This window comes from Phyllobates terribilis, unplaced genomic scaffold, assembly GCF_046119375.1.
Source record: "Phyllobates terribilis strain yellow unplaced genomic scaffold, ASM4611937v1 Scaffold_13__5_contigs__length_258822181, whole genome shotgun sequence".
Taxonomy (NCBI): Eukaryota; Metazoa; Chordata; class Amphibia; order Anura; family Dendrobatidae; genus Phyllobates; species Phyllobates terribilis.
Genome location: NW_027362773.1, coordinates 155661521 through 155684514, shown reverse-complemented (window position 1 = coordinate 155684514; position 22994 = coordinate 155661521). Strand labels below are relative to the sequence as shown.

The window sequence follows — 22994 nt, the reverse complement described above, 5'->3', positions numbered from 1 at the left end:
TGCATGTGCTCTATGGTCTGTAACACAATCAGTCATTAGTCACTCACAGCTTTCATGTAGCGCCTGCATTATGAAGAAATACACTATGTGGAGAAAAATATTGGTCCCCTATCACTGAATTCCAGTTTGTCATTCACTCCCATTGCCCCCGGTGTATAACATCCAGCTCCATTGCCCATGATGGATAACAGCCGGCCCCATTGCCCATAGTGTATAACATCCGGTCCCATTGCCCCCGGTGTATAACATCCAGCCCCATTGCCTACAGTGTATAACATCTGGTCCCATTGCCCTCAATGGATAACATCCGGCCCCATTGCACCCCGAGTATCACATCCGACCCCATTGCCCCCGGTGTATAACATTCGGCCCCATTGCCCCCCGGTGTATAACTAGCATAGAATCATAGAATCATCGAATGGTAGAGTTGGAGGGGACCTCCTGGGTCATCTGGTCCAACCCCCTGCTCAAAGCAGGATTCACTAGATCATCTCAGACAGATGTCTGTCCAGCCTCTGTTTGAAGACGTCCATTGAAGGGGAACTCACCACCTCTCGTGGCAGCCTGTTCCACTCATTAATCACCCTAACTGTCTAAAAGTTTTTTCTAATATCTAATCTGTGTCTCCTCCCATTTAGTTTCATCCCATTGCTTCTAGTCTTTCCTTGTGCAAATGAGAATAAAGATGATCCTTCTACAATGTGACAGCCCTTGACATATTTGTAGACAGCTATTAAGTCTCCTATCAGTCTTCTTTTTTGCAAGCTAAACATTCCCAAATCCTGCAACCGTTCCTCATAGGACATGGTTTGCAGACCAGTCACCATTCTGGTCGCTCTTCTCTGAACTTGCTCCAGTTTGTCTAGGTCTTTTTTAAAATGTGGTGCCCAAAACTCTACACAGTATTCCAGATGAGGTCTGACCAAAGAGGACACATGTACACATGCGGATGTTATGCGGTTCAATGCAAGTCAATGGGCGCGATTTAGCCGCAAAATCAAGCCCAAATTGGTTGTGCTGCGGATTTTTCCGCAATGATAAGCCGCAGCGGAAATTTCCGCAGCATGTGCACAGCACATGGGGATTATCATTGGGAAACATCCCAGATCTCTTAACAAGCGATTTTAATGTGTTTCCGCGGCGGAAATGCCGCTGCGGAAACGCATTAATTCCGCATCGTGGGCACTCAGCCTAAGTGTTTCTGATTACTTGTGATCACTCTCTGCTGAGTCCTTAGTTATTATTAACCCTCTACTGTCTGTACAGTAATAAAAAAAAGTAGGCAGCAAAACATGACGGCGCCAACTTTATTAGAGACACCTACGCTATTAATAATTAGAGCTTATGTGTAGAGAAATTAGACCCCTGACCCAACAGCATGAAATGAAAGTGATCAGTTTTCCGTGGTTCAGTTTCTATTTGAATCCACAAAGGAGAAGTCTAAGTGACTTTCAAAGGTGCTTCGTCATTGGTGCAAGCCAGGGCTAGTATTTCATAAACTGATATTGTTATATGAAAAAAAAACACAAGACTAAGAAGAGTATATAAAGAATAGTGTGATGAAAGAATCAGAGGAGGAGGACAAGAATCGTGCTGATGAAAGGATCAGAGAAAGACATGAAGAATTGTTCTGATGAAAGAATCAGAATATGAAGAATCGTTTTGATAAAATGGATCAGAGGAGGCAATAAAGAATCGTTCGGATGAAGAGACGTTGTGCAGTTAAGAAAATCACATCCAAATAAAACACTGGCGTCCAACTAATGTGTCCAAGCCGTTCCTTATCATGGATGGGTTATAACAGCAGACAGCTAGTGATGAGCGAGTCTGCTCGCCACTACTCGGTACTCGCCCGAACATCACTGTGCTCGACATGCTCGGCACTCAGCGAGAATTTCTGGGTTGCTCGGGCGGGAGCTCTGGTTCCCGCCCTGCATGTTTTAGAGAACCAGTGAACATGCTGGGTTTGTCTGCCACGCACTATAATGCCGTAGCCATGTTGCCTCCAAGCCACACCGCTAGTTTTCAGAGTCCTGAATTTCAGCTGATGCTATTTGTGGGTTTTTCTTTGCATCCCGAACAATTTTCCTGGCAGTTGTGGCCGAAATTTTTGTTGATCTACCTGACCGTGGTTTGGTTATTACTGAGCCCCTGATTTTCCATTTGTTAATAACAGTTTGAACGCTGCTGACTGGCATTATCAATTCCTTGGATATTTTTTTGTATCCCTTTCCTGTGTTAGACAGTTCAACTACCTTTTCCCGTAGATCCGTTGACAATTCTTTTGCTTTCCCCATGACTCACAATCCAGAAACGTCAGTGGCTGGATGAAAGATGCAAGAGTCTGTCTGGATCCCAGAAACTCACTCAGCTTTTATGCACACACACTGATTACAAGCAAACAGGTCACAGGTGAGGATGTTACCTGTAGTAGCCATTCAAACCCATTTGTGTCAAATTCTGTGCATGTTATCAGGCCAAAATCACCAGGGTATGTGAACTTTTGATCAGGGTCATTTGGATGTTTTTGGTTGTCATTAAGATTTAAAAAGAGAAAACACAGTAGTTTGACAATAGATGGCTTCACCCAACCAATAACAGAAAAACTTTTTCTCCACTCATGGTTATCATTCATATCCTCTGAAACAAGGCCAAGAAAGGAAAAATTCTGCCGGGGTATGTAAACTTTTGAGCACAACTGTTACTGCGGTTCAGATCCAGGCATTTGTAGTGAACGTGGAAAATATCCTCCATTTAAAATGGGCAAGGCGCGTGGCAAGGGACGGGGAAGTGGACGTGATGGTGCATGCAAAGGCCGAGGCTAAGCTGAAATTGTGCCACAACAAACACCCACATCTTGTCGCTCGACCTTCCTGTCCCAATTACTAGGGCACCGCAGAACACCACTACTGAACCCAGAGCAGTGTAAAAAGGTTGTTGGTTGGATAGCAGATAATGCTTCCAGTCACTGTAACGGGTCTGGGAGGCGGAACCTCTGGGCTACTATACAAGGGAGCGGTCCTTGTAAGGGAGCGGGTGGCGACCAGGCAGGCAGTCACAGCAGGTGACCGGGACAGTGTCTGGGTGTACGGGCAGGAGGTCACGGCAAGTGATCAGGGCAGTCTCTGGAAGAACGGGCTGGAGGTCACGGCAAGTGACCGGGGCAGTCTCTGGAAGAACGGGCTGGAGGTCATGGCAAGTGACCAGGGCAGTCTCTGGAAGAACGGGCTGGAGGTCACGGCAAGTGACCGGGGCAGTCTCTAGGTAAAGGGTAGGTACGACCTGTGATGGCTGAACCTCCAGGTAGGCTAGCAAGGCAGATGGAGGATGTGTGCTCCCAGGTGAGCAAGCGAGAGTCTCTGGAATAGCAGGTGGTCACAGCACGTGACGGCGGAGCCTCCAGGTAGGCAAGCAGGCAGGTAGCGGAGAAGCGCTCCCAGGTGAGCGGGCAAGAGTCTGGAATAGCTGGTGGTCACAGCACGTGACAGCGGAGCCTCCGGGCAGGCAAGCAGGCAGGTAGCGGAGAAGCGCTCCCAGGTGAGCGGGCAAGAGTCTGGAATAGCTGGTGGTCACAGCACGTGACAGCGGAGCCTCCGGGCAGGCAAGCAGGCAGGTAGCGGAGAAGCGCTCCCAGGTGAGCGGGCAAGCTGGTCCATAGACAGACTGACCGGAGTTGTAAGGCAGACCGTCGGACCTCAGGCAAGCAGGCAGGTAGCTGATGTGCGCTCCCAGGTGAGCGGGCAAGTTGGTCCTTAGACAGACTGACCGGAGTTGTAAGGCAGACCGTCGGACCTCAGGCAGGCAGGCAGGTAACAGGAAATCAGGCAGGATTAGGACAGCAAGCTGGCAGGAATCTGGCAGGTAACTGGCAGGTAACTGGCAACGGGACCTGAGGGCTGAAGCAGAGTAGAACGGTGCAACAACATTGCTCGGGCACCTCCATTTTGGAGGAGGTGCCTTATATATGGTAAAGTCCTCCGGCCATTGGCCGGGGACTCCTTAGGACGGCGCGCGCGGCCCCTTTAAGAGGGAGGGAGGGCGCGCGCGCGCGCCCTAAGCACAGTGGCCGGGAAGGAGCGCGCGCTGCCAGCAGAGCGGGAGAGGGACGCCGGGCACGGAGCAGAGCGGTGAGGGGAACAGCGTCCCTGCCTAGCAGAGGGCAGGGACGCCGGCACTACAGTACCCCCCCCTTTAGGCCCCCCCTTTTTTAGGCCAGATAGAAATTTAGCTAGGATGAGAGGGGCATGGATGTTCTCCCGGGGCTCCCACGTTCTCTCCTCAGGACCAAACCCCTTCCAATCTACCAGAAAAAAGGTCTTTCCTCTTACCCTTTTGGTGGCAAGAATGTTCTCTACCTCAAACTCGTCCTCAGCAGAAACCGGAGCAGGAGGCGTACCTGTAGACTTGGAAAAAGAGTTAAGCACCACGGGTTTGAGGAGAGATACATGGAAGGAGTTAGGGATCCGTAAGTTGGCCGGGAGTTTCAATTTATAGGCCACCGGGTTGATCTGACTGATGACCTCCAGAGGACCGATGAACCGAGGCCCTAACTTGTAAGAAGGTATCTTGAGTCGAACATATTTAGATGAGAGCCAGACTTTATCTCCTGGACGAAATTGTGGAGGATCCAGGCGTTTTTCGTCAGCGTGTCTTTTCATACGCTCGGATGACAGAAGGAGTGCGGACCGGGTACTCTCCCATATGGAGGAAAATTTGCTAACGAGAGATTCCGCAGCCGGGTTGTCCACAGAGGTGGAGACAGGAAAAGGAATCCGAGGATGCTGACCAAAGACTACAAAAAACGGGGATTTGGAGGAGGATTCGCTCTCGTGATTATTATAAGAGAACTCGGCCCATGGTAGGAGATCCACCCAGTCAGAATGGTGGGCATTAACGAAGTGCCGGAGGTAACTGGTCAGGTTCTGATTGATCCGCTCCACTTGACCATTGGACTGTGGGTGGTAAGCGGAAGAGAAGTCCAGGGTGACGTCTAGTAGTTTACAAGTGGCTCTCCAGAAATGTGAGGTGAACTGTACCCCACGATCCGACACGATGTGGAGGGGCAGGCCATGAAGATGGAAGATGTGGCGGATAAAGTCTTTAGCCAGCTCGGGTGCAGACGGAAGGCCTGGCAGGGGAATAAAGTGAGCCATCTTGGAAAAGCGGTCAGCGACCACCCAAATGACCGTACAACCGGCAGAGACGGGGAGATCAGTTATAAAGTCCTTTGCTATATGCTGCCAGGGGGCAGCAGGTACAGGAAGCGGAAGGAGGCGTCCGGCTGGCAGATGTCTCGGGACTTTGTTGCGGGCGCAGGACACACAGGCAGAAACAAAGTCTATTATGTCCTTGTGCAGGGTAGGCCACCAATAGTGCCGGGCAATAAGCTGGAGGGTCTTTTTCTGACCGGCGTGGCCAGCTAGTTTAGACGAATGGCCCCAGTGTAGGATCTTCTCCCGATCAGGTACTGAAACAAACGTCTTACCGGGAGGGAGACGATTTAGACTCACGGGAGCCACTTGCATTACTCTGGCGGGATCGATGATATGTTTAGGTTCTTCCTCGAGATCGGACACCAGAAAGGATCGGGACAAGGCGTCTGCTTTGACGTTTTTGTCAGCCGGGCGAAAATGAAGAACAAAATCAAAGCGAGCAAAAAACAAGGACCACCGGGCTTGGCGCGGGTTAAGTCTCTGGGCATGCTGGAGGTAAGCCAAGTTCTTGTGGTCAGTGTAAATTATTACCGGATGAAGAGCCCCCTCGAGTAGGTAACGCCACTCCTCCAACGCCAGCTTGATGGCCAATAACTCTCGGTCTCCTATGGAATAGTTGCGCTCAGAAGAGGAGAAGAGTTTGGAGAAGAAGCCACAAGTTACCATTCTCCCGGAAGATGATTTTTGAGTAAGTACCGCTCCGGCTCCAGAGGAGGAGGCATCAACTTCCAGGAAGAACTGCTTGTTGCCGTCCGGGCGATGCAGCACCGGGGCGGAAGAGAAGGCCTGTTTTAGGGAAAGAAAGGCCTCCTCTGCTTCGGGCGGCCACTCTTTGGGATTAGTACCCTTACGGGTGAGCGCGGAAATTGGGGCAGTCCGGGAAGAGAAGTGCGGGATGAAGAGGCGGTAATAGTTGGCGAAGCCCAGGAACCGTTGAATAGCCTTCAACCCCTCTGGTCGGGGCCATTTCTCGATGGCAGACAGTTTCTCAGGATCCATTTGTAGGCCGGTCTGAGAGATAATGTAGCCCAGAAACGGAAGCGAGGTCTGCTCAAAGAGGCACTTCTCATATTTAGCGTAGAGATGGTTCTGCCTGAGCCTGAGCAGGACCTGACGAACATCCCTCCGGTGAGTCTGGAGATCCGGAGAGAAGACCAAGATGTCGTCCAGGTACACCACTACGCAGGAGTAGAGAAGGTCCCGGAAGATGTCATTGACCAACTCTTGAAAGACGGCAGGAGCGTTACAGAGGCCAATGGGCATTACCAGATATTCATAGTGGCCGTCCCGGGTGTTGAATGCCGTCTTCCATTCATCCCCCTGACGGATACGAACCAGGTTGTACGCCCCACGGAGGTCCAGATTGGTGAAGATTCTAGCCCCCCTCAGACGATCAAATAACTCCGGAATGAGCGGAAGGGGGTACTTATTCTTCACCGTGATCTGGTTAAGGCCTCTATAGTCTATACAGGGACGGAGAGAGCCGTCCTTCTTTTTGACGAAAAAGAAGCCTGCTCCCGCCAGGGAGGTAGATTTCCGGATGAATCCCCTGGCCAGATTCTCCTCAATATATTCGGACATCGACCGGGTCTCAGCAGCGGATAATGGATAAATACGCCCACGGGGAGGAGAAGTACCAGGTAACAGGTCGATAGGGCAGTCGTATGGTCTATGAGGGGGTAGTGTCTCTGCCTCCTTTTTATTAAAGACATCAGCATAAGACCAATAAGGAATCGGAAGTCCAGGTAGATTAGCTGGGGTAGGAGAAGGACGGACGGGATGAACGGGAACCAGACAGGTCTTATGGCAGCCCTGTCCCCAGCGAAGGACTTCTCCGGTCTGCCAGTCAAGAACGGGTGCATGTTTCTGGAGCCAAGGTAGGCCTAGCAAGAGGGCGTGAGAGAGTCCAGGCAGAACATGGAAGGAGATACTTTCAGAATGCAGCATTCCCACCTGCAGAGTAATGGATTCGGTGATGAGTTGGATGGGGCGTGGTAAGAGCCCCCCATCCACGGCAGCAACAGACAAGGGTACAGCCAGAGGTTTGGTGGGGATGCGGTATTTCTCTACCAGGGACTGTGAAATAAGATTCCCGGCTGCTCCAGAGTCCAGTTGGGCTAGTTCGAAATAACGGTTCTCCCCGTAGACGATTGAAACTGACAACAACAGGGATGGAGAGGATTTATTCTTGTCTAGGTGGACCTCTCTGAGCGAACCTAGACACAGGCGTTTCCCGACCTCTCCGGGCAGGCACGGATCCGGTGCTCCTTACTGCCACAGTAGAAGCAGGTCCCCTCGGCACGGCGTAAGTCCTGACGGGTCTTGACCATCTTGGTCTGGTCGACATGCATAGGCTCAGGAGGGTGTACCTGGTTAGAGACAGAAGGAGTGACGGGTTTCTGAAAAGTAGGAGCTAGACGTGGTAACCTCCTCTCACGGGTGACCTCTCTGGCACGCTCCTGGAACCGTAGGTCAATCCGGGTGGCAAGAGTTATTAAGTCATCGAGAGTGGTAGGAATGTCCCGACCGGCAAGTTCATCTTTAATACGGCCGGACAGACCCTCCCAGAAGACGGAAACCAGAGCGTCGTTATGCCAGGCCAGCTCCGAGGCAAGGGTACGGAACCGTATGGCATATTGGCCCACGGTGAGACTTTCCTGACGGAGGCGTAGCAACGATGATGCGGATGAGGTCTTCCGTCCGGGTTCGTCGAAGACTTTCCGGAAAGCCGTGAGAAAAGCAGGCAAGTTGGACACCAGGGGGTCTCCTCTCTCCCATAGAGGATTTAGCCAGGCCAGGGCCTCCCCGGTGAGATGGGACATGATGAATGCAATTTTGGCTCGGTCGGAGTTAAACTGGTGGGACAATAGTTCAAAGTGCAGGGTGCACTGATTTATGAAGCCCCGAGCCTGGGCTGAGTCGCCTCCGAAGCTAGGAGGTGCAGAAAGCCGAGGTCCGGGGTAGGATATCATGGTGTTAGTGGACAGCGGAGCTGCCGGATTGCGAGACATGGCACTGGCGGAGGTTGTTGGTGGAGCAGTCAGAGTGTCCAGGCGAGTATTGACATTCCGCAGGTGACCCAGGATGGACTCCTGTTGGGACCTTTGACGGGACAGTTCATGACACAGGTCCGAGAGCGAGGGAGCTTGGGTGCCACCGGGTTCCATGGCCCGAGCAAACTGTAACGGGTCTGGGAGGCGGAACCTCTGGGCTACTATACAAGGGAGCGGTCCTTGTAAGGGAGCGGGTGGCGACCAGGCAGGCAGTCACAGCAGGTGACCGGGACAGTGTCTGGGTGTACGGGCAGGAGGTCACGGCAAGTGATCAGGGCAGTCTCTGGAAGAACGGGCTGGAGGTCACGGCAAGTGACCGGGGCAGTCTCTAGGTAAAGGGTAGGTACGACCTGTGATGGCTGAACCTCCAGGTAGGCTAGCAAGGCAGATGGAGGATGTGTGCTCCCAGGTGAGCAAGCGAGAGTCTCTGGAATAGCAGGTGGTCACAGCACGTGACGGCGGAGCCTCCAGGTAGGCAAGCAGGCAGGTAGCGGAGAAGCGCTCCCAGGTGAGCGGGCAAGAGTCTGGAATAGCTGGTGGTCACAGCACGTGACAGCGGAGCCTCCGGGCAGGCAAGCAGGCAGGTAGCGGAGAAGCGCTCCCAGGTGAGCGGGCAAGAGTCTGGAATAGCTGGTGGTCACAGCACGTGACAGCGGAGCCTCCGGGCAGGCAAGCAGGCAGGTAGCGGAGAAGCGCTCCCAGGTGAGCGGGCAAGCTGGTCCATAGACAGACTGACCGGAGTTGTAAGGCAGACCGTCGGACCTCAGGCAAGCAGGCAGGTAGCTGATGTGCGCTCCCAGGTGAGCGGGCAAGTTGGTCCTTAGACAGACTGACCGGAGTTGTAAGGCAGACCGTCGGACCTCAGGCAGGCAGGCAGGTAACAGGAAATCAGGCAGGATTAGGACAGCAAGCTGGCAGGAATCTGGCAGGTAACTGGCAGGTAACTGGCAACGGGACCTGAGGGCTGAAGCAGAGTAGAACGGTGCAACAACATTGCTCGGGCACCTCCATTTTGGAGGAGGTGCCTTATATATGGTAAAGTCCTCCGGCCATTGGCCGGGGACTCCTTAGGATGGCGCGCGCGGCCCCTTTAAGAGGGAGGGAGGGCGCGCGCCCTAAGCACAGTGGCCGGGAAGGAGCGCGCGCTGCCAGCAGAGCGGGAGAGGGACGCCGGGCACGGAGAAGAGCGGTGAGGGGAACAGCGTCCCTGCCTAGCAGAGGGCAGGGACGCCGGCACTACAGTCACTTTGCCACCACCACCCTGTCTTCCACATGGTCAAGTCTCAGTAGCCGTGAGTCTGGACCGCATATTCCTCAACCTGATCCTCCTTCCTCCCACCATGCCGAGTGCTCGGAGACAACTGATCCCACACTTGGACACTCCGAGGAGCTGTTAATTTTTCCATTTATAGATTTGGGCCTCTCGCCTTGCCAGCTTCAAGCGGGGCAAGAGGAGAACGCGTGTAGCGATGCCCAAATATCTGAGCAGCCACGGTCACACGAAGGCGACAGTGGGAAAGTGCAATTACTGTCGCAAGAGGTAGATGATGATGAGACACAATTGCCAGAAAGTCAGGAGGAGGACAAGGGTGCGGAAGTGGAGGACGAGGTGGTGGACGATATAGTCACTGACCCAACCTGGCAGGTGGACATGCAGAGGAAGGACAGTAGCACACAGGGGGAGGGAGGTGTAGCACCACAACATGCAGGAACAAGCAGTGTGGTGGCCGCAGACACAAGGCGGGAAAGCGTTCCCCGTAACACCAACACAACGAAAGTTGCCAGTACAACTGTTAGGTCTTCCCGAGTCCGGTTGTTTTTTAAAGACTCTGCAGATGACCCCAAAAAGGCCATTTGCACCACCTGCCCGGCCAGCATCAGCAGGGGTGGCAAAACGACCAGCCTGACCACCACCAGCATGATCAGGCACATGACAGCAAAGCACCCAACTAGGTGGGCCGAACGCCAGGGTCCTGAAACAGTGTCTGCGGGTGACACCACTGCTTCTTCTGCTGTTGTGCGTGCACGTCAATCCCCAGTCCATGGCGCATGCGAAGAAGCCTCCTGCCCTGCACCTGTCATTGCACACTATCAACTAGCACCATCAGCAACCATATCCATATCCTTGTCCCAGCGCAGAGTTCCGCTGTCCCTATCCCAGTCATTGGAACGCAAGCGCAAATACGCAGTTAACGCCCCACAGGCAACACTACTAAATTCACACATTTCGCGAATGCTTTCGCTCAAAATGTTGCCCTTTAGGCTCGTGGAGACGGAAGCTTTACGCAACCTGATGGCGGCAGCTGTCCCTCGGTAACCAGCCACCACTATTTCTCCCGGTGTGCGGTCCCCGCATTACACAAGTACGTGTCCCACAACATTAGTCGTGCTCTCAACAACGCAGTTACCCGGAAAGTCCACCTAACCACCAGGGACACAAGGACAAGTGCTTGTGGGCAGGGACGGTACATCTCGCTGACGGCACACTGGATTAATATAGTGGAAGCAGGGACCCAGTTGGACCTTGGGACGGAACTGTTAGAACCCTCCTGTTTGTTTTTTCTATCTTGTGGTTTGCGGTCACGTGACCATCTGCCTTTATATTCCAGCTCCGCCCTTCTGGCTGTGCTGGACTTCAGTGTTTGACTGTTTCTCTAGCCTGGTGCTTCTGTGCCTTTCTCTGTCAAGTTCGCTTGGTCCTCTGGGACCTCTAGTACTTTTCGTCAGTTTGTCTTTTTATGATCTGCAACATGTACTAAGGAAAGATAGGGAAAAGCTGTCCCTACAGTAAGGCTAAGCTGAATCCCTATGATGTAGCAGGCTGCCTGTTCCTAGTGAACAGACCCGCCTTAGTCCTCGGCTAGTCTGAACGAAGACCTATAGAATTAAGGGAGGGGTCCCTAAAGGAACTAAGGACTGGGACAAAAATGGGACACCTCCTAAACAGAAGTTGTTGCAGAACACAAAAAAGACAAACTGACAAAAAGTACTAACAGGAACACGTTCTCCTGACGCCGAGGATTGCAGGCCCTGGGTCAATCAGGGTTGCCCCCATATTCTATAGCTCCTGCACCTCTTCCTCCTCCTCTTCAGCCTCCATCTCCAAAATGACCACATCAGTCACAAGCTGGAAGCACAGCAGCACTGCCTTGGCCAAGCGGCAACAGGCTGTGCTGAAGCTAATATGCTTAGGTGACAAACTGCACACCGCTGAAGAGTTGTGGACAGCTCTGAAAGAGCAGACAGATCTGTGGCTGACATCGCTGAACCTACAGCCAGGCGTGATCGTGTGTGACAATGGCCAGAACCTGGTGGCGGCTATGAAGCGAGGCGAGCTCACACATGTACCATGTCTGGCCCATGTGCTTAACCTTGTGGTTCAGCGGTTTCTCAAAACCTACCCAGATCTGCCAAAACTGCTTGCCAAAATACGCTGTGTGTGTGCCCATTTTATAAAGTCAGCTAGTTTCCGCCGCCCTTGCCATGCTTCAGCAGCGTTTGCAGCTTCCAGTTCACCAACTCGTGTGCGATGTCTCCACACGTTGGACCTCAACGTTGCAGATGTTCGGAAGGATTTGTGAGCAGCAGAGGACAGTTGTTGACTACCAGCATCAACACGGCCATCAGTATTCAGGTCAGCCTCCACACATAAAACCTCAGGAGTGGGCATGGATGTCAGACATCTGTGCCATCCTCCAAAACTTTGAGGACTCCACCAAGATGGTGAGCGGCGATGACACCATAATTAGCGTCACCATCCCACTTCTCTGTCTTCTGAAACGCTCGCTGCTCACAATTAAAGAGGAGGCATTGCAGGCGGAGCACGATGAGAAGGAGCAAGGAACCATACAGGGTGATTCCATACAGTCCAGCCTCATCTAATCCCAACGTGGATTGAGTGACAATGAGGAAGAGGAGGAGGAAGAACAGGAGCTAGTTTCCTGCGTTATAGACGGTACTACCCGCACAACTGTCATACCGTCTGTTCAGCATGGATGGCCTGAGAGGGAGGAGGAGAGCATGGTCAGTCGCCCTCTTGGTGAGGACATGGAAGTCTAGCCTGTTAGCAGTCTGGCACACATGGCTGAGTTTATGTTACGCTGCCTTTCCAGTGGCCCTCGCATTCTCCAAATTTTGTGTGACAGTCATTACTGGTTGGCAACACTTCTAGACCCAAGCTACAAGGAGAACTTTCTATCTTATTCCCGCGGTTGACAGGTCTGCTAAAATGGGGCAGTACTAGAAAGCCCTTGTTGCGGAATTATTAAAAAAAATTCCCATCTGAAAGTGCTGGCGGCAGAGGTCACAGTTTGTTGGACAACCAAGGAGTACAGACGAGAGACATAAATCCTATCCAGCAGAGGCAGGGGAACACTGTCAAAGTTCTAGGACAATTTTCTCAGACCCTACCATCGCAAAAGTCCTGATGTGCGAGATAGTCTCACAAGGAGGGAAAAGTTTGGGAAGATGCTGAAGTTCCTTACTGACTGTACCAACGTCCTCTGTAATTCCTCTGTGTCTTATAATTATTGGGTATCCAAGCTGGACATATGGCATGAACTGGCTCTCTACACCTTGGAGGTCTAGGCCTGCCCAGCTGCTAGAGTTTTGTCAGAGCGGGTTTTTAGTGCCGCTGGTGGAATTATAACTGATAGGCGCATCGGCCTGTCAACTGAAAACACTGACAGGCTGACTCTTATAAATATGAACAAGGGCTGGATTGGGCCAGACTTCTCAACACCACCGAATGATAGCAGCGCAACAAACTCAAATCCAGTGTCTTTTTTTGGGAGGTCTAACTCTATTCCCATGCACCTGTCTTCACACCCAGACATGGGTATACGCTTCCTGACTTGGTCTATTTGCTCTTGTCCTCCTACCTCTCCTCATCCTCTACCACCATATCTACCATATCACCATATCTATGTCTCTTGCAAGGGGCATTGGAGTGCCTCCAAATTTTTGGCAGCCCTTGCATTCACTGCATAGGCAATAACAGTATGGGAGACCCACTTCTTAATAATGGGAACATTTTTTTTCATGAGGCCCTCCTCTACGTCTCTTGCAAGGGGCATTGGAGTGCATCCACATTTTTGGCAGCCCTAGCATTGACTGCATAGGCAATAACAGTATGGGAGACCCGCTTTCTAATGGGAACATGTCGTTACTGAGGCCCACCTCTATGTGTCTTTAAATTGGTATTGGGGTTTTTCCCAAATTTTGGCAGCCGTTGTACTCACTGCGTACCCTATAACTGTATAGCAGAACAGCTCCTTTCTAATGGGAACATGTCGGTACTGAGGCCCACCTCTATGTGTCTTTAAATTGGTATTGGGGTATTTCCCAAATTTAGGTAGCCCTTGCAGTCACTGCATGAGCATTACCACTATAGGAGACCCACTCCTTTATAATGGTAACATTTTTTTTTACTGAGGCCCTCCTCTGTCTCTTCAAAGGGGTATTGGGGTGCGTCCACATTTTTGGTACGCAATAACAGTATAGGAGACCCACTCGTTAATAATGTGAAACAACATGCTGGCCCTTTAAGAATAGTAAGGGCCTCCTAATGGCCCTAATAGCCTTTGTGACTTTCAGAGTCCCTCCTTCATAAATGAAGCAGAATGTGTCTGATCATGTCTCACACACCACATGGGCAGATAAGGTAGTAAAATGTTAAAATTACATTTACTGGTGAATGTATTGTTCACCATTGAAAGCAATGCAAAAGTGCAAAAATGCATCAAACATAGCCCAAGGTGTGGAGGAGCATTTTTGTTTTTTGGTTATTTATTTTACCTTAAACACAAGTCATTACCCCGGAAAGGATGTTCCTTAACATTTTTTCCCAGGAAAATCCATTCTGGTTTCGTTTTTGTATGTTTTATTGTGAGTCCGTAAAAGTGGCGTAATACCCTGACAACGCTGTTCACAGCATTGACCTGGGAGTCAGACATGCTTCCAGGGGTCTTTCCCATGCTGTTCCCATGTCATTTCAGCACTGTTCCCATCGATTTGGGCAATTTTTAAACCCTCTGCAGACCACCGGGGGGAAATGGGGGAGGCGCCGGAAAAATGCTTGAGTTTCCATTAGACTTACATTAGGCTCGTTGCTCGGATCGAGCGGAGCATTCCAATTTGCTCGACCTGAGAAACGAGTACCCGAGCATTTTAGTGCTCGTTCAGCACTACAGACAACCAGTTTGAGAGCCAATGATGTCTAAGAAAAACAAAAAGGCGATTCCAGCGAGCAACACCTCCAAAAACTATAGTGCTTACATAAGCATTGTGGCCCACCAAGTCCATTCTTTCATAGCACCAGTTTACCCAACGGCGGAAGCACCATGCCACAAGGATCGTATAGTCATGAATTGGCTCCAGGAACATGATAGTGAGTTTTCTTTACTTTCCTGGCTTTCACAGTCCTCAGATCTTATTTCTTTATAGAGTATATCTCTGGGAGGAGGTAGAGAGGGCTGTTTGAAGCCTGTCAGTACCTCCATCAAATTTGTGTCTCAAAGTGGTCATTCTTTATAGTGCTCTATACAATTTCTACAATCTCTTAATTCAAAACTTCTGCAAATCTTTTTTTATAGATGGCAACAATGAACAAGTACAGCTTGAAAATTGTGGAACACTTCAAAATCATTAGATCCAAGAGGCAGAAAGTGTGCAATGCTATAAAATACAGAATAGCTGCAGCAGAAATCAGTCCTGGCACCACCACAAATGTTCTTTGAATTCACATAATATACAATGTATACTACCAATATCACGCTGATTTATACCCTGAAAGATGTTTCTCTGGCTAAATCTCATGATCGTCTCTGCACGACCCAGCCATCACCTGAGAAATCTTTGCGTTTCATTACTTAGCCTTTCAATGATATACTTTTATAGATGCGGCAGTGACAATATTGTCTGATCGCATGTGAGGGGAATGTGTCTTATTGAAGGCATATTAAATACTACTGTATTGATGTCATAAATGTAGGTCTGGTCAGATCAGGATCATGTCCAGCTGTACCTGTTATACAAAATACCTAATTCAGAGGGGATAAAAAAAAAGGGCAGAACTATTCATATCATGGAACGGTGGAATGTCTTCCTCGGTCACCCACCTGCAACTACAGATGCAAAAGAGAAAAGGGAGAAATCAAACAGAACGCAAAGAAATCTTCACTTGATACACAAAGTAACTGCTCAGCCATTGACACAAATGCACGAATATCGGAAATTCTCACAGTGGTGTACCGTAAACTCCGCACGGCAGATGTGCCAAAACAATTAAAAGTGCAAGGTAACAAATAGAGAAAGTTCCTGCTGTATCGTGAAAAGCATGAGCTGGTTCACACTGTGCACATAATAAGTAATGAATTTAGCCCATTCATGAGAAGGAAGATTGACTGGGGGAACACTGCTGGGTAGACTTTGTTGGGACCCACAGGGTAGATTTATCTTGCAGTGAGATGCGTTAAATTGTAATATATTGGGGGCATCTTTGTCTGCAGTTGTGCCAGATATTGCAATCTACACCTGATGTGGGCAGACATACATTTGTGCAACAATTTGTGGCATTTCAGGAGAAAGTTTAAATAAATGTGTTAGAGAAATTTTGGGTCTCCCTCCCCTGCTGCTCTAAATCTTTGCACTTTTCTCACTGCTTTAAAGGCGAGGTGAAAAAAAAGTCTCTATGAGCAGCCGCAGATTTGCACAAAATTTTAATAGGATAAGGATTACTTATTTGATGGGATTTCAACTGCTGGACCCCAACCAAGCTTTAGATCGGTGGGGGTTTATTGCTAGGGACGCATGAAAAAACCTTCAAGTTCGAAAATGACATCTGTCCAAAATGACATCTACAGTTCTGTTCTAATACATGAGAATATATATTCCTGCAGTGAATACTGCGGTAATGCGGCTTGCTCGGCTCTCCAGAGGCAGACACAGGACACACAGTTCGGGTAAACTTCCTGCGGGTTTATTTTGTGGCATAAACTCCAACAGCGTCCCATAAAAATAAACAGTCCCTCTCTGGGTTAACGGGAAGACAAAAGATAACGTATAACAGAGTCCTTTAGCCAGCGAGACTCTGCCCGCTGCAGGTACCATAGTGAAGTCTCAGCAACATCAGTCCTCCGGTGTTGCTCTCTGGCTTCAGCCCAACACAGCCTGGAGACTTCCCTCTCCAGACCACACACTACAAACAGGAAACAATAGTGACTGAGCATTTAAACCTTGCTCCGCCACACCCTGAGGGGAGGTAGGGGGAATGGCTTCCCACTCTCTTTGCCATTCCCATAAAACCACACCCTTTAACAGTGTTAACCCCCAGCATATAACATGCTGGAAGAAATTTACTAGGTTTTAGTTCACACAGGAGATCAACCTGAGTGACACATACCTCCCCTCGAATATCACACCAGTGACTCTGTCACAATCAGGGCTGTGGAGTCGGAGTCGTGGAGTCGGTGCTCATTTTGGTAGAGTCGGAGTCGGTATAAAATGGACCGACTCCGACTCCTAAAATATATAATAAATTGGGTGCAGTAGTTCAATGCAGTTTGTGGGGAATATTTTTTCATAGGAATTTGGGAAAGTTATGAAATGTCCTATAAATGGCTGTTCTATTCCTGATCTAAGGCTACATTCACACACAGCGTTTTTGCTGCGTTTTTTGCAGACACATTTTTCAGCTGCAAAAGCAGATCAGCTTTTTAAAAAACCGCATCACCTGAAAGGTTTTTGAGCTCATAGATAATGTTTTCAATAGCAAAAGCAGATTACAAAAACGCCGAACAAACTGACATGCTCATTCTTTGTGAGGATCCGTTTTTGAGCCCAAAAACGGATCCTCACAAAACGATGTGTCTGAATGTCATATCTTGAAACCCATTGACTTTGCTGTGATGCCGAGAGACACTGCATTTTACTGCAAAAAACGGATCCCCAAAAACTCTGTGTGAATCATGGAAGTAGCCAGCGAGGGGCAGGGGGGCAGCTGCCCCCCCCCCCCCCTAGAAGCAGGGGCACGCACCTATCAAAACTCACTGCAGTGCTCCCATCCTGCACCGGCTCCAGACTGAAGGGGGCAATCTCTCCTCCTCTGTCCTGTCTTCTGCCGTCTTCACCAGAGAGAGGAGGGGGAGGGGTGCCTGCATTGCACAGGATCCGATTTCTGGGCCCCGAGCTGGAGAAAGTGAAAGTACTACTGCTCATCTCGGTCACAGGAAGGTAACTAATGCTAACATTGTAGGTGATTATTATGGGCTCTCTGTACAATGTGTGTGAACTATATGTGCAATGTACTATTTGCTGTCTGTAGCTGTCATCTGTCTATGACACTCTATCCCTCCATCTATCCCTCTATCTATCCATCCATCCCTCCAGCTATCCATCATTATATTCCATCTAAATATCTTGATTATTGTATCAGAAAAATGATTAAATGTCTGATGTTCACATTGTACTACAATAAATTTTTCACTTAAATATAAGCAATATATGTAGGAGTCGGAGTCGGTGTAAGGGAAATTGAGGAGTCGGAGTCGCAGGTTTGGCTTACCGACTCCACAGCCCTGGTCACAATACACAATCTTAGGCCACGGCCCCACTATCAGTATTTGGTCAGTATTTTTTCTCAGGAGTGGAAGACAAAACCAGGTGAGGATCAATTGGACAAAAGGCATAATAGAAACAAGTCACCAATTCTGCATTTATCACCCACTCCTGGTTTTGGCTTCCACTCCTGAGAAAAAGTACTGACCGAATACTGATAGTGGGGCCTAAGAGAGGTTGACCGAATACTGATAGTGGTTCCGTGACCAAATGCAGAAAAACAGTCCGTAGTTCCCACAAATCAGACTCCAGGTACAGAAGCTGCCGCTGGCTGGAGCGCTGGCATCGCAGCGTCTTATAGAACAAATCAATGTAAGTCTCGGAGAACAATCGCTCGTTTCATGTTTTCAGTAAGACAGACGAGATAAATCCAGGTAAAGCATATCAACAAACCCTAAGTAGTCACATGGTGCCACGTCACTCAGAGGACATGTTTACCAGGGATAGAAGAACAGGATATAATATATGTCACAGATACACAGTGGGCACCTTTATAAGGGCAGTATATTATGGCACATATGGGTATATTTACCATGACATTCTATAATAAAAAATAAAAAAAAAAGTATAAAATCCGTTCTCCCCCCTCCCTCCATGACTGTAATACGACGACTGACAACCACCAGGCTGTATACATCACCAAGCACTATAAATGTAAGAGAAGAGCCACATCTAAAGCTCTGCAAATGGCACGGGCGGCGGACACTCCCTGTATAAATATACAGCAATGTGTTTGGAGTGTGGGAATGCAAACAACCACACAGTATCAGATTATAAGGGCATATTAATGCACTGACGATCGCCTTATTGCACAACCAGCGGAGGTTGCCATTTTGTGGGCAATAATCATGAGCAGGCAGCAATATGAATAAGAAGTATTGTAATGTTGTAATAATAGGGGTGTCTGGTTTGCATGACGTGATTTCTTTTGATAGCAACCTGATCTACACGTCGATTGCTCAGTTGACTGCATTGTCGAAACCTTGCAATAAATCTTTTCGAAATCAGCATCTATGAACGGACAGATATGCTGCATTTTCAGGTTTTAAAATAAGCCGGCAATTATTTCACCGTGAATCACAAACAATTGCTAAATGTAAGGGGTTCGCTCATTTCAGAGTCGCATGCTCTCTCGGCAGCGTATGCTGTAATAAACGTATCATGCAATCCTTTAATGAGAAACCCATGGTCGTGGTACAACAAATCAAGTGATGTCACGGACGTCGGATCTGTTTCATGAGATGGGCACCCCACTGAAAGGACCGGACGGATTCCATCGTAGGGTCATTCTTACGGGAGGGGAGAGCATTGCATGTAGTCACACAGGACTTGTACACTGCAGAATTTCACAGTGGAAAGGCTGCAGATTTTGCATTGCAAAAGATGAAATTTGCAGGGAAAGCCACAGCTTAAACCGAAATGCAGTGGATTTGACATGTATAGCGGCAGTGAACGTACACTATGGATTTTTCCCTGCGGTGGGTATATGAGATTTTGCAAAATCTCCCACCACAGTGCTGCTAGTGTAATATAAGATTTTCTTCGCTGAGAATATCCATCGCATCCATCCAGTGGTGTGTAAGAAAAAAAGGCCGCCTGGGTCCTTACTTCAATAGCTAAGCCAGCACCCTCCTCTGTTCATACAGCGGTACTGAGAAGGGGTTGGCTTAGCTTTTGAAATAAGCAATCAGCCGGCCTCCATCACATACAGCCCCGATCACATACTTAGGGCTCGCTCTCATTTGCGATTAAATCGGACGGATGCAATCCGATAAAAAAAAAAAAAAAATCGGATTGCATTCAGACCAATTTAGTCCTATGATGGTGTGCTCAGTGGCGGTTTTTTTTTTTGGTTTCAGCTCTGATCGGATTGCAATCAGGCTGAACAAAAATTGTAGCATGCTGTGATTGCATGTTGGATTTGGATCGCACACACCCATATAAGCCTATGGGTGCATGTGAAACATCGCACTGAACTCGGATATCACTCGAGTGCAGTGCGATTCCTGCTGACGCCGGCAACAGAGGAGATGGGGAAACTGATTACTCTGTCCCCTCCGCAGCTGTGCGAGAGGATCAGAGCACGGAGCACTGACACTCGGCTCCCGCTCGCAGCAGAGCAGGAGCCGAGTGTCATTAGCATATCGCATCGGATGCCATACGCTAGTGGGGCCCCGGCCTTACACTGGAATCGCTGTCCTAGGTGGAGCACAAAACTGGAAGTGGGGCAGAGAAATGGGCCACTCGGGCTAATATGAAAATCCAACTGAGTAAATCTATCCTACTAGGGATATGGAGACCTTTGACATGGAAAATAATGATTTTTACACATGTTAGTCATTGCCTTCGGATAAAATGCCACTAAGTTTCAGTCTGCAATATTCATCTCTCTGTACATTTTCAGATCCCTATGAGATGCAGTTTGTTGCCTGATCCAAATGTTAGATTATTTATCTGGTGGGAAAGTCCATCGCAGTGATACAGGCTGGATGTGAGATCTGGGTGTCTTTTTGAGTAATACAACTTTGACGTGAGGTACACGTGTTCTTCCCAGGAATTTATGTGAGGTTTATGCGTCTCTCCCAGTAATATAGGCTAAATGTGAGGTCTATGCATCTCTCCCAGTAATATAGGCTGGATGTGAGGTCTATGCGTCTCTCCCAGTAATATAGGCTAAATGTGAGGTCCAGGTGTCTCTCCCAGTAATATAGGCTGGATGTGAGGTCTGTGTGTCTCTCCCAGTAATATAGGCTAGATGTGAGGTCTGTGTGTCTCTCCCAGTAATATAGGCTGGATGTGAGGTCTGTGTGTCTCTCCCAGTAATATAGGCTAGATGTGAGGTCTGTGTGTCTCTCCCAGTAATATAGGCTGGATGTGAGGTCTGTGTGTTTCTCTCAGTAATATAGACTGGATGTGAGGTATGTGCGTCTCTCCCAGTAATATAGGCTGGATCTGACCTCTGTGCGTCTCTTCTACTAATATAGCTCTGACAGATCTGTAACATATTTTCAGCTCTTTCAGCTAGGTATAACACTATACTATATATAAAAGCTCTACAATATCATCTATACACCGTATAAAATAACCATCTATAACTTTGGTTCCAACTACTAATTTTTCTGCTGCCAGCATGCTTCTTCCACATTGCATTGCAGTTCTGTGTCAAATTATCAGACTTTCTGGATTATTAGTTGCCAAAAAAAGGAATTCTACAGCATTAATGTTTTGAGATCCCCCAAAAAAGTAATAATTGTATTTCTAATGAAAAAGAAAAGAAAAAAAAAACTAATAAAACAAACATAATAGAAAGTTTTACATTTCACACCAAGTTAAACATATGCTACATAGGAAAGATGTCCATACAGACGTAGGGCTACCACAACGCCCAGCAATCTAATATCTGTGGCTGCACAACAGCCGGGGAGGTCTGATCGCTGAAATGTTGAGATATCTGCCTTTATATCAGGCTGGCTGTACTTACCGGAGATGATCAGAACTTATCACCTGAGTCCTATCGAGCACATGAGCACAAAACAACTCACAAAGCCAATAACGCTCTCTGCCAAAAAATAAAGCCTCTCCCACTTCTAAGATGTGCCTGCTGCCGCGGGTGACATGAATGCAGCCTGCAACTACGCTGAGCACTCTCCTCCCAATTAACCTCTCCACAGCCACGACATTAATACACTGGAACATAAAGAACACAATGGGGGAGAAATTTGTTTCAAATTCCCACGAAAGAGCAGAGTAAAAGTTATTACAGTTGAAACCAGAAGTTTCCATCCACTATATAAAAAGACACATCTGCACGTTTTTCTCAATATCTGACACGAAATCAGAATAAACCTTTCCCGTTTTAGGTCAGTTAGTATTACCGTAATTTTTTATATTTGCCAAATGCCAGAATAATGAGAGAGAGAGAATATTTTAAGGCATTTTTATTACTTACTACAAAGTCAAACCTTTATATACACTAAAATTACTATGACTTTAAACAATTCTGGACTGCCCATATGATGATGTCATGTGTTTGGAAGCTTAGGATAGGGTTGTTTTTTTTTGCAACATCTCAGTTAATTAGAGACAAACCAGTGGATGTATTTTAACCCCTTTACAACCTATGACGTACTAATACGCGTCTGTGCACTGGGCTTTAAAAGCCTGTAACATATTAGTACGTCATCGCGATCGCGCCCGCACACAGGCTGTGCGGGTGCGATCGCCGCCGGGTGTCAGCTGATTGTCACAGCTGACACCCGGTGCTATGTGCAGGGAGCGGTCCCGCACCGCTCCCGGCACATTAACCCCCGCAATGCTGCGATCGAAGTCGATCGCAGCATTGCGGTGGCTAAGGGGAGGTGATCGGTATACTCACCTCCTCTTCCGGCCTCCAGTGCTGTCTGCCGCGGCTTCCAGGATGTTGCCATGACGACCTGATGTCGTCATGACCACATCCGGGTCACCAGACAGCAGGAAGATTTTTTGGACATGCGCAGAGCATTTCCAAATTATCTTCTCCCTGTCCAGCGCTGACAGCCAGCACGGTACAGGGATGGTGCTCCATCCCTATGCTATGCAGGCGATCAGAGAAAAAAAAGTTAAAGTAAACAAGTTAAAAAACTGTCAGAAAGTAAAAAAAAATAAAAAATAAATTGTAAAAATATTTTAAAAAAATAAATAAATAAATAATCCACCAAAAATAAAAATATAATGTACCCATCAATAAATATTATGAAAAAAAAACAAACAAAAAAAACAATAAAAGTACACATATTTGGTATCGCCGCATCCGGAACAACCTGACCTATAAAAATGTGCCACTAGTTAACCCCTTCAGTGAACATGTTAAAAAAAAAAGAAAACGAAGCAAAAAACAATGCTTTATCACCATACCGCCAAACAAAAAATGAAATAACACGCGATCAAAAAGACGAATATAAATAAAAATAGTACAGCTGAAAACGTCATCTCGTCCCGCAAAAAACAAGCCGCCATACTGCTCCATCAGCCGAAAAATAAAAAAGTTATAGCTCTCAGAATAAAGCGATGCTAAAAAATCATTTTTTTTATAAAATAGCTTTTATTGTGTAAAAGCGCCAAAACATAGAAAAAC

The 22994-nt window shown here is 48.3% G+C and overlaps 1 protein-coding gene across 9 annotated transcripts in view; it reads right to left on the bottom strand.

The window, feature by feature from the left end:
* Positions 1-22994, bottom strand: part of SHANK2 (SH3 and multiple ankyrin repeat domains 2) — a 693215-nt gene that overhangs the window by 507830 nt on the left and 162391 nt on the right. For 8 of the 9 annotated variants that reach the window (XM_073658795.1, XM_073658798.1, XM_073658797.1 and 5 more), the window contains exon 1: positions 21363-21470. The exons of the other annotated variant lie outside the window; for it this stretch is intronic. The gene's annotated coding sequence lies outside the window, so the exon portion shown is untranslated. Of the gene's footprint in view, positions 1-21362; positions 21471-22994 lie in introns of those variants that run through there. 9 annotated transcript variants of the gene reach the window in all.